This window comes from Mobula birostris, chromosome 25, assembly GCF_030028105.1.
Source record: "Mobula birostris isolate sMobBir1 chromosome 25, sMobBir1.hap1, whole genome shotgun sequence".
Classification (NCBI taxonomy): domain Eukaryota; kingdom Metazoa; phylum Chordata; class Chondrichthyes; order Myliobatiformes; family Myliobatidae; genus Mobula; species Mobula birostris.
In genome coordinates this window covers 43806262-43819061 of record NC_092394.1, presented here as the reverse complement: position 1 = coordinate 43819061, position 12800 = coordinate 43806262, and the positions used below count along the sequence as shown (strand labels likewise).

Here is a 12800-nt window from a genome sequence, read left to right as displayed (position 1 = left end):
GCAAGTCCAAGATAAAAATTTTCATTGTTTCCCCAGTTTGAGCATTTCCATTTCATAGATACTCTAAAATCATATATTTTTCCCTCAACCTACTCATCAATCCCACTAATGATTACCATCCACTTTGACCCTTAACAAGACAGACAATTATAAATACTGTCACCAGATTTAAAAAATGAGTTAATTTGCTAGCTGTTCAGTTTGGATTTCGATGGGCAACATATTAGAAACGTTTTCAAAACACAAGGAGCGAAGTGCAGAATGCATGCACAACTTCTTAGGACAATTATTTCTCAACACAACTAGAGAGAAAACATAACCATTACAATACTCCTCACTGCTGCCCTTCTCACATAATGCAGCAATATGGGCTCATAGGATACTGGTCAGCATAGTTTAAAGCTACTTTGAAGTCACAAAAACAAGGTTTTCAAATAAGGCTATAAACAGAAAAGAGAAGTTCAAGCACTTGGAAGGAATTTGCTGATTTAAATGAAAAATATAAGGAGTTAAGCAATACTCTTCCCTCACCTAATTTCCCCTTTGCTCGTCACAAACAGAGTTATCAGTGACAAATTGGCAGAGGTTGAGAGCAGTTAATCTCTGCAAAGAGTTCAGTGGTAGGATCCCCTGTTCTGGTCAGTTGCCTTTCTATGATAATTGATAGCAGTCCCTTTACAGTAAGTGCTGGTAAAAAATGTGGAAGCTTTCTGAAGCACAAATTGGTCAACAATTGAAAAGTTAGTGGGTTCTGTGTTGAGCCACGTGGTGCTTTATCTTTTTAAACTTGCAATATGATGACAAAGTGGGACCCAACGAGGGTGGTTGTAGAGACTATTCAGAGCAATATTGATACAAGAGGAGAGGAAGAGGCAGAGAAGTTGGAAGGGCAACCAGCAAAGATCATAACTACCCAAGCTGTTCAGGAAACAATTCTCTTAAGTCAGACTTTGGACAGTGCATCGTGCAGCTCAATACGCAGTAGTTACAACCTTTTCTTTCTCTAGAAGTTAACTCAAAAGTTAGTTACTGAGCAATAGGGAATAAAACTCAATGATACAGCTCACAACTTCAATATTGAATGAATGCAGTAGACCCGTGACGAGAGTCATACTGGAATATAGAACATCGTAGAGCATTTAGTTGCATCTGCCAAACAATTTCTGAATGGACATTGAACCCATGAACACTATCTCCACTGCTTTTTTATTTCCATGTCTGCACTACTTATTTAATTAATATATGCTTTCTGTAATTCAGTTTTTTCTCTATTATTATGTATGGCATAATACAAAGTCAACGAATTTCATGACACGTGCCGGTGATATTAAACTGATTCTGATTCAAGATGCAAAAAGGCTGCTCTGGACGGGCCTGATATTACTCCCAAGATTGGCTGCGCGCTGTACAATCTAACTATTGCAAGTGAATAAGTTTTGCCACATTTCACTACAAGGCTGGTAAGAGATGCATGAATGAAGGAAGCTATGACACAAGTAGCCTTTTCCCTATATCCCCCTAACCCTCCACCCTCAAGGATCTCAGATCACAGTAGACGTAAACAATATAGCATAATCCCAGCTACTTCTCTCCATTTACCATGGTCCTCACTTCCTCTTTGTGCATATCACCACATCATTCTTCCCTGTCAAACACATAGATAAAAGTCAACAGAAAATCATTTCAATACAAATCTGTCATTATCTGTCTACTAGCACTGCCCTATCCATTGATGCTTGTTTAACACAGTTGTACAAAAGGTGGTGTATAACATAAGAACTTAAGAAATAGGAGCAGGAGTAGGCCATCTGGCCTGTCGAGTCTGCTCTGCCATTCAATAAGATCATGGCTGATTTGGCCATGGACTCATCTCTACCTACCTGCCATATCCCTCAATTCCCTTATTATGCAAAAATCTATCCAACTTTGTCTTAAATATATTTATTGAGGTAGCCTCCACTGCTTCATTGAGCAGAGAATTCCACCCTCTGAGAAAAGCAGTTCCTCCTTATCTCCATCCCAAATCTACTCCCCCGAATCTTGAGGCTATGTCCCCCAGTTCTAGTCTCACCTACCAGTGGAAACAACTTTACAGCCTCTCTTATCTATTTCTTTCATAATTTTATATGTTTCTATAAGATCTCCTCTCATTCTTCTCAATTCCAGCGAGTACAGTCCCAGGCGACTCAATGTCTCCTTAATAGTCTAAAGCGCTCATCTCTGGAATCAATCTGGTGAACCTCCTCTGCACCACCTCCAAAGCCAGGGGGAATGCAGGTGGAAAGAATGCCAGAGAAAAGGAATTAGAGCATAATACAATAACTTCAAATGATTTAGCTTTAATTGTTCATTACTGGTCAGAATTTGGGAGTTATGGTATGTAGGTTTTGTGACAAAGCCAAAGAAATAAGGTAAAGCTTGTGCATTTAAAGATCACATATTCATTTATAAAGATTTCTGGTATGTGGATGATGACAAGTGCAATGAATTAGGCAGAAGACAATTCAAGCAACGTTCAAGGGTACAACATTTAAATTTTTGACCTGTTTGAGCTTACATTAAATAGAACTATGTCCTGCACTAGACACAGTATGCTGGAAGAACTCAGCAGGCCGGGCAGCATCTATGGAAAAAAGTACAGTCGACGATTTAGGTCAAGACCTTTCAGCAGGACTGGAGAAAAAAAAAGATCAGGAGTAGATTTAAAAGGTGGGTGGAGGGGAGACAGAAACACAAGGTGATAGGTGAAACCTGGAGGGGACGGATGAAGCAAGGAGCTGGGAAGTTGATGGGTGAAAGAGATACAGGGCCGGAGAAGGGGGCAGACTGATAGGAGGGGACAGAAGACCATGGAAGAAAGAAAAGGGAGGAGCACCAGAGAGAGACGATGGGCAGGCAAGGAGATAAGGAGAGTGAGGGAAAAGGGGATGGAGAATGGTGAAATGGGGGGCACTACTGGAAGTTTGAGAAATCGATATTCATGCCATCAGCTTAGAGGTTACCCAGACAGAATATAAGGTGCTGTTCCTCCAATCTGAGTGTGGCCTCATCGTGACAGTGGAGGAGGCCATGGATGGACATATCGGAATGGGAGTGGGAAGTGGAATTAAAATGGATGGCCACTGAGAGATCCCGCTTCATCTGGCGGACAGAGTGTAGGTGCTCGGCGAAGCGGTCTCCCAATCTACATTGGGTCTCACCAACATATAGCAGGTCACACCAGGAGCACCAGACACAGTTCATGACCCCAACAGACTCACAGGTGAAGTGTCACCTCATTTGGAAGGACTGCTAGGGGTCTTGAATGCTGGTGAGGGAGATGGTGAAGAACAGGTGTAGCGCTTGCTCCACTTGCAAAGATAAGTGCCAGGAGGGAGATTTGTGGGGAGGGACGAACGGACAAGGGAGTTGCGTAGAGAGCAACCCCAGCACAAACCAGAAAGTGGCAGGTAGGGAAAGGTCTGCTTGGTGGTGGGATCCTGTTGGAGATGACAGAAGTTCCAGAGAATTATGTGCTGTACACAGAGGCTGATGGGTTGAGGATAAAAGGAACCCTATATCTGGTAGGGTGGCAGGAGGATGGGGTGAGAGCAGAGGTGTATAAAAGGGAAGAGATGCAGTTGAGGCCAGCATTAATGGTGGAGGAAGGGAAGCCCCTTTCTTGGAAAAAGGAGGACATCTTCGTTCTGGAATGAAAAGCCTCATCCTGAGATCAGAGGTGGCAGAGACAGAGGAATTGAGAAAAGGGGATGGCATTTTTAGAAGTAACAGGCTGGGAAGAGGTATAGTCCAGGTCACTGTGAGAGTCCATGAGTCATTCCTGTACTACATCCATTTTCTCAAAGCAACTCCTGTGGTAATTGATCAACGTAGGTGCTTTTTGAGCAAAACTTGATTCTTCCCACACTGCTGATACAGGATGCCTCAGATATTTTCACCTGATAATTTTCAGCAGGTACAACATCTGTATAAAGGAAAAGTTAACTACAATGAAGGCTCTTGAAACAGAAAACTGTTTCTCTCTACATGGATATTGCCTGGCCCTACTTTTTCCTATGTTTTATTTACCTTTCTAGTCCCTGTAGCATTTTCTAATTTTCATTTCAGCTCTGTGGTCAGCCATTCTTCAATTCATTCACACTTAATTAGTTTTCAAAATATCTGCTTTAAAAGCTAAAAGCTATTATAAATAATGCTAACTACTGATACAGCAGATTTTGTTAATGTATAGCCAAGTGTAGCTCCATGCAAAAAGAATATATTACAGTAAACTACAAACTTGATCACTAATTACATACCATATTCCAAGGCTACTTTGACAAAAACTTCCAAAATGTTTTAATGTGGCAACAGAATTGACCTTGTTGGAAAACAACACAAGTAGGCTTCAAATCCCATTGACCAAGTAGGAAGCGAAACTAATGATCCCACTTGCAAAGTGCAGCATTGGATTCCATTGTGACATAGCCACTAATGGTCACTGTGGGGCTGAACGAATTACGTGCCCATTGTCAGCCAGTTAACAAAATGACACATGGAAAAAAGTTAACACAAGGCCAGAACAGATCACTACTGATCATCTGTGCCCAGGCTTTTTACCAAATAATTGTCTAAAGAAAAAAGTGCATCTTCCTCATCATAAGCTAAGCAAGGAGGAATTGTGATAATTAGTATTTATAGCTTATAAAGCTTGGTCCTAATGTCTCAAAATACAATCTTGATCATTCTGGAGCAATAGCAATGCACATGAAATCTACAGACCATTTTCCAAACTGGAGCTGTCTACTGAGTCAATGTGGGTGGAAGTCAGAAGCAGGATGCAAATAATCACTTTTTTGGGGCTGTTCTGTCAAGCCCCCCCCACTCCACCACCCCAAACAGTGGCAGAAGCATTGAGGCACAGATCAGAAGGCAGATTTCAGAAAGCTGCAAACAAAATAACAGGTCTGTTGTCATGGGCGGCTTCAGCTTCACTAATATTGATTGGTACCTCCGCAGTCCAAAAGGTTTTGATGGGGCAGAATTTGTCAGGTGCATCCAGGAAGGACTCCTGACACAATATGTGGACAAGCTGACTGGAGCTAGTTCTAGGCAATGAACCTGGTCAGGTAACAGATCTCCCACTGGGTTAACATTTTGGAGAAAATAGCCACAACTTCCTGACCGCTTCCATAGCCTTGGTCAAGAATAGGAGCAGATGGTATAGGAAAGTATTTAATTGGGGTGGGTGGGGGGGGAGGACAAGCAATGATGCTATTGGGCAGGAACTTGGGATCATACATTAGGAACAAATGTACTCAGGGATATGCACAGTGGAAATGTGGTGGTTGTTTACAGAGCACCTGTGGGCAGTTCTGGATAGGTTTGTCCCACTGAGGCAGGGAAAGAATGGTACAGTGAAGACAAGGGATATGGAACATCGAGTCAGGAGGCAGAAGGTAGGAAACTTAAGGAAGGGTTCTTGAGAATTATAAGGTAGGCAAGAAGGAGCTTAAGAATGTATTTTGGAAAGTTAGAAGAGGACTTGGTGAGTAGAATTAAGGAAAACCCCCAGGGTACTCTACATGTACATGAAGAACAGGAGAATAACTATAGCAAGGGTAGGATCAATCAGGGATAAAAGAGGAAAAGTGTCTGGAGTCAGAAAAGGCAAGGTTCTGAATGAATACTTTGCTTCAGTATTCACTAGAGTGAGGGACCTTGGCCACTGTGACATCAACATAGAACAGGCCAATATACTGGGACACGTCAATGTTAAGAAAGAGGATATGCTGCTTTTGAAAAACATTAGAGTAACAAAGTCCCTGGGGCCAGACAGAATATAATTCAGACTTCTAAGGAGAGCAAGGGAAGAGATTGTTGTGCCTTTGATGATGATCTTTGTATCCTCACTGGCCACAGAAGTAGTACCAGAAGATTGGAGGGTGGCAAATATTATTCCTTTGTTCAAGAAAGTTAATAGGGATAATTCTAGGAATTATAGGCCCATGAGACTTACATCAGTGGTGGTCAAACAATTAGGAAGTATTTTAAGATACAGTACTTATGAGCATTTTGATTAGGGATAGTCAACATAGCTTTGTGAGGGGCAGGTCATGGCCCCAAGTCTGAATGAATTCTTCAAGGAAGTGACTGAACAAACTGATGAAAGTAGAGCATAGTAGAGTGGATGTGGTGCGTATGGATTTTAGTAAGGCGTTCAACAAGGTTCCTCGTGGTAAGCTAACTCAGAAAGTCATAAGGCATAAGATCCAAGGAAACTTAGCGGCATGGATTCAGAATCAGCTCCCCCGTCCGGACGTCCGGGTCATCAAGGGAATGGCGGCGTAAGGAAAAGGTCTCTCGACAAAAAAGAAGGTAAACTGCTCCAAAATCGAATTTAGACAAATACTTAATATTGCATAACTATATTAATAAAAGGGGCAAGGATGATGTCTAAGAACAAGATTAAAAAGTCCGCTCCGAAGGCTGATAAACATAAAGAGACGCAGCAAGGCGACGGGCCTAGCTCCCCCACGGCAAGCCAGGACGGAGATAATGAGGGGGAATCGGTGACTCTGTCTTTGATCCTCGGAGAGATTCGCGAGTTCCGACAAGATAACAGCAAACAGCTGGAAGATATTAAAGGAGAAATAGTAAAAACTAACTCACGGATAGATGAAGCCGAAGCGAGGATTGTTGGAATTGAAGAGAAGCCACAAAACGCAGAGGAGGTGATAGCAGAAATGCTGAAGCTACAAGACCAGCTCCAGTGGAAACTAATAGATCAAGAAGGCCGCTCGAGAAGGGAAAATGTGAGGATTTACGGAGTTCCCGAAGGAACCGAAGGTAAACCCGGATTGATGATTCCCTTCATGGAGAAGCTGCTTAGAGAGAACCTTGATATACCGGCTGCAAAAGACCTACAGATAGAAAGGGCTCACCGCGCGTTGACACCACAGCCCCCGGCAGGCGCCCAGCCCAGATCGATTCTGGTCAGATTTCTCAGCTACAGAACGAAGAAAGAGGTGCTTAAAAGGGCATGGCAAAATAAAGGTTTCATGTGGAACAACTGTAAAATCAGTTTAGACCACGACTACGCACCGGGGATTCTTGCCAGACGGAAGGAATATACGGAGACACAGAGAGTCCTGAAGGAAAACAACATCAGATTCCAGACCCTGTATCCAGCTCGGCTGAGAGTCTTTTATGACGAAGGGACAAAAACTTACGCTACGGTGGAGGAGGCAACGTTGGACCTGGCGGACCGGGGACTACCTATTAAAGTTATCACCCAACCGGAGTCGCTACTGGAGAGGGTTCGGCAGAAGTCGTGGCAGTTAGTGGGGCGAGGACGCTCCACTCAAATCAGAGTGTCAAACTACAAGGAAAAGCTGCAAATATTCAGACGCGAATGTACAGGGAATACAGATTAATTAAGAGAAATGACTGAAAAGAGTAAATCGGACTTAAAAGTAAAATGAAAACTGGTAACTGAAAATAAGCTAGGCGGAATAACTTGAATGATAGCAATTTGGTCGAGACATAAATAGGAGAAAATTCTCTATGATTATTCAAACTGCTGAGGGCCCTCTAACACAGGGTGAAGATAGAGGTTATCCCTCTGAACTGAGGCGGGTCGGTGCTCAGGCCTCACCGTGGGAAGTCGGCAAAAATTTTCAAATGTTACACGTTCAAAAATGTCTAGGGTGTGGTTATATGTCTTGGTTTACTGTTGAGAAGGGATTGCTTACTGTTTGGTTAGAAAAGGAGAGTGTTTTTTTTCTACTAGAGAAAAATGCAAACTGAATTGGTAAAAATAATTTCCTATAATGTTAATGGGGTTTTGAATCCAATTAAAAGAAATAAGATTATGTCTAAATTGAAAAAAGAGAGGGCACAAATAGCTTTCCTCCAGGAAACACATATGAGCCAATTTGAACATGGAAAATTAAAAAGAATGGGCTTTAAGCATGTATTTTATTCATCATATAAATTGAGTCACAAAAGAGGGGTAGCTACTTTAATATCAAGTACTCTTAATTATGAACATATTTCAGAGACTAGGGACAAAGAAGGACGGTTTGTAAAAATCACAGGAAGAATAGAAGGTACAGAAATAACATTGCCGAATGTTTATGCTCCTCCAGGTTGTGAATGGTCATTTTATAGACACATTTTTGACCTAATGGTCAGTTCTCAAGGGGTAGTAATTTGTGGAGGGGATTTTAATATTAGATTAAATCCTATATTAGATTCTTTAAGAATAGTTAGAATAAATCTCTGACTCGGAAAGTGAATTCATTGATGGAGGAGTTGGGAATTATAGATGTCTGGAGGGAATTACACCCTACTAGTAAAGATTATACATATTACTCTTTCCCTCATTCAGCCTATTCAAGGATAGACTATTTCTTTATCTTTAATACAGATAGACTCAGGATAAAAAACTGTAATATTGCAACAATTGATCTGTCGGATCATAGCCCAGTCTCTATGTCTCTAATCCTGGAAAGGAAAATGAGGAAAGCACTATGGAGGCTAAACTCACATATACTCAATAACCCGAAAGTAATGGAGAGATTAAGGGGAGAAATCAAAGAATATCTAGACCTTAATGACACGGGAGAAACATCACCAGTGATTTTATGGGATACACTGAAAGCTATACTGAGATGGAAAATTATTTCCATTACTACTCACATGAAAAAAATCAAAGCACAAAAATTAGCAGACCTTCAAGAAAAATTAAAACAACTTCAAGTTGTAGATAGCAACAAAAGTAATTCAAATCGAAAACAGGAAATTAGGAAATTGCAAAGTGAAGTTGACGATATTTATACGTTGGAAACTCAAAAAGAAATTTTCTTTACCTGAGACAAAAGAATTATGAAGTAGGAGGTAAATCAGCTAGATTATTAGCATATAAATTACGAAAACAACAAGCAGACAATACAATTCATAAAATAAAGAATCCAAAGACAAAGCTTGTGGAGAGTACAATAGGGAAAATTCAAGAGAGTTTTGAAACATATTATCGAGAGCTGTACTCCCAACCCGGGGCCCCCAATGAGCCCTATATAGACAGTGTATTGAATTTTTTAGATCTACCTAAACTTACAGATTTACAAAATGAAAGTTTATTAGAACCAGTAACTGTCAAAGAACTGAACGTGGCCATCTCTAGGTTAAAGGCTGGAAAGTCCCCGGGTTCTGATGGGTTTACCTCAGAGTGGTACAAGTCCCTGAAGACACAGTTAGCCCCATTACTACTTAACACCTTTAATTGGATCTTGCAGAGAGGAGAAACTCCACTTTCCTGGAGAGAAGCGATTATTTCAGTTATTCCTAAAGAGGGTAAAGATAAACTAGAATGTGGCAATTATCGGCCAATTTGTGTTCTTAATTTAGATTACAAACTATTTACACCTATATTAGCACGCAGATTGGAAAAGCTTTTACCTGGCCTAATCCATTTAGACCAGACTGAATTTATTCAACAAAGACAAACACAGGACAACATAAGGAGAACTCTGCACATATTAGAACAGGTTAATAAGAACGAGACAGAGACAATGGTAGTAGGATTGGACGCTGAGAAAGCTTTTGATTCGGTTAGTTGGGCATTCCTATACAGAGTGTTAGGAAGATTCGGCTTTCAAGAAAGGTTTATTAAAGTAATTCAGACTCTATATGACAGCCCTACAGCCCAAATTAAGATAAATGAGGACCTCTCTGACTCCTTCATCTTAGAGGCACTAGACAGGGATGCCCAATTTCTCCTCTCCTTTTTGCACTATATATTGAACCACTGGCCCAACTAATAAGACAGAGCGAAATCATAAAAGGTATCAAGGTGGCAGGGATTGAACAGAAAGTGGCGTTATTCGCAGATGACGTTTTGGTCTATCTGAGTGAACTAGAAAAATCATTTATAGGATTGTTTACACTGTTGGATGACTTTGGGAAAATATCAGGTTATAAAATAAATGTAAAGAAAATGCAGGTTATGTCCCTAAATTATACACCATCCAAAAAATTGCAGGATACATACGATCTTAAGTGGGAAGCTAAGTCATTAAAATATTTAGGAATAACCCTGCCGAAGGATCTTTCAACACTGTCACAGGTAAACTATGGGCCATTAATCTCAGAGATAAAAGCAGATATGCATAGATGGAATCTTATCCCCTTTTTAAGTTTAAATTCAAGGATAAATACTATAAAAATGAATATTCTTCCTCGGTTATTGTATCTTTTCCGTACTTTACCGGTGGAGGTGGATGATAATCAATTCAGGGAATGGGACAAATGGATTTCCCGCTTCATTTGGCAAGGAAGGAAACCTAGAATTCGATATAACACCTTACAGTTAGGGAAGGAAGGAGGAGGTATGGTTCTTCCTTGTCTGAGAAATTATTTTTATGCCTCACAGATAACCCCTCTGTTATATTGGTGTAATAGGGAATATAAGGCTAGATGGAAGGAAATAGAATTTGGGTTAGTTGACAGTTTTCCTCTTCAGGCCTCAATAGCTGACAAAGGATTGATGACCCAGTTGGAAAAATTTAATAATGCTTGGATAAATCTTACATTAAAAGTATGGCAGAAGGTGGTTAATTCAGGTGGAATTAACAACATGTTAAAACTCTTTAGATGGTGTGCATATGATACCGAATTCCTTCCCAACAGAGGAGATAAAAGATTTGAGCTATGGATAAAGAAAGGTCTTACAACCTACCTCTCATTTATAGATAAAAGAGTATTACAAAGTTTCCAAATCCTGCAGGACAAACATGGCCTAGAACATAATGACTTTTTTAGGTACCTTCAAATACGAAACTATGTTAACCAGAGTTGTAGATATACAGACCTATCAACAGTAGAATTAGAATTTTTCAAGGTTCTGAATTCGGCTTGCAGTTCAATACCTAGTAAATCAGTTTCTCGCCTATATAATGCACTCTCCCATGCTAAAAATGTAAATACACTGTATATTAAAGAGAAGCGGGAGAAAGAAGCGGGGTTGGTACTTTCAGAGGAGGCTTGGGGGAAAATCTGCAGCTTTCAATGGTCCTCGACTAATTCTTTGACTTGGAGAGAACATTGTTGGAAAAACATTATAAGATACTTCAAGACCCCATATCCGGAAAAATATAAAGAAACAAATGTGATGTGTTGGAGAAGGTGCGGCTCCAAGGAGGCAAATCATTTTCATATTTTCTGGGATTGCCCTAAATTAAGTCTATTTTGGGAAGGTATTCATAGAACATTAGTTAAGGTACTTAGGTCCCAGATACCTCTGAACTTTGAGACGCTCTATTTGGGGCATGTATTGTTCCTTGAACAGAAGGAAGATATAAAGTTGCTGCAGGCCCTCTTAGCGGCAAGTAAGAAATCAATCACTAGAAAATAGCTAAATCCAATACCACCTACATTAGAAGATTGGTACGAAATTATCTTGGAAATATTTTAAATGGAAAAGTTGACTTACTCCCTGAGAACTCAAAAAGAAAAATTTTTATCAAATCTGGAATAAATGGATTGAATATATAACCCCAATGCGAGCAGACTTTAGATGACTCTCCTAATGATTTATTTTGCTCTTCTCATCAACACAGTAATATTGCTAACGTAAGCACCCCTAGTCTAAATGTTTGGTTTTTTTTTGTTTTTTGGAAAATAGAGAATTAACACAAGTAAAGGGAAAGATTTGGGAAAGGGATAAAAAAAATGAAAAAATTAAGTAAATAAGTACATAGGGATTGGATAATTATGTCTGCGGGCAGGAGCAAGCATGAACAAATTAGGATATAAACACCTACAATGGTTGGTATATAGGCTTGTATACAACATTTTGGACCAGTGGAAATGGTCCAGAAGGGTTATATGGAAACTATTATTACCATTTTTCTTAACAACTAATTTCATTACTTAGCCTAATGGGTTAGATTTACCACAGTACATAATTATCTATTTAAATGTTTATTTTCCTTTTATATCATCTCAATGTGTAGTTTTATACGTATAAAAAAATGGAAAAGGTTATATGTGTGAAAAAAGTACATGATATTTGTGAATTCCTTATCCAAATAAAAATAAGATTAAAAAAAAAGAATCAGCTTGCCCACAGAAGGCAGGGGGTGATATTCTGCCTGGAGGTCAGTAACCACTGGCGATCCACAGCGATCTGCTAAAGAGCACGTGCTCTTCGTGATTTTTACAAATGACTTGGATGAGAAAGTGGAAGTGGAAGGTTGGCGGTGTAGTGTATAATATAGAAAGTTGTCATAGGTTAAAATTGGACATTGACACGATACAGAGTTGGGCTGAGAAGTGGCAGATGGAGTTCAACCCGTAAAAATGTGAAGTGATACACTTTGGAAGGTCCAACTTAAATGCCGAGTATAGGGTTAGTAGCAGGATTATTATCAGTGTGGAGGTACAGAGGGATCTTGGGGTCCATGTCCAAAGACCTCTCAAAGTTGCCTCACAAGTTGGTAGAGTCATTAAGAGTGTATATTGCCCTTCATTAGTTAGGGATTGAGATCGAAAGCCTCAAGGTAACTTTGCAGCTCTATAAAACTCTGATTAGACCACACTGAGTATTGTGTTCTGTACTGGCTGCCTCACAATAGAAAGGCTGTGGAAGCTATAAAGAGGGTGCAGACTAGACTTACCAGGATACTGCCTGGATTTGAGAGCATGTCTTCTGAAGAAAGGTTGAGCGAGCTAGGGTTTACTCCTTGGAATGAAGGAGGATACAAGGTGACTTGATAGAGAGGTACAAAATGTTAAGTGGCATAGGTAGAGTGGACAGC

The 12800-nt window shown here is 40.2% G+C and overlaps 1 protein-coding gene across 2 annotated transcripts in view; it reads right to left on the bottom strand.

Moving 5' to 3' along the window:
* Window positions 1-12800, bottom strand: part of lig3 (ligase III, DNA, ATP-dependent) — a 63213-nt gene that overhangs the window by 25913 nt on the left and 24500 nt on the right. The window lies entirely within an intron of this gene.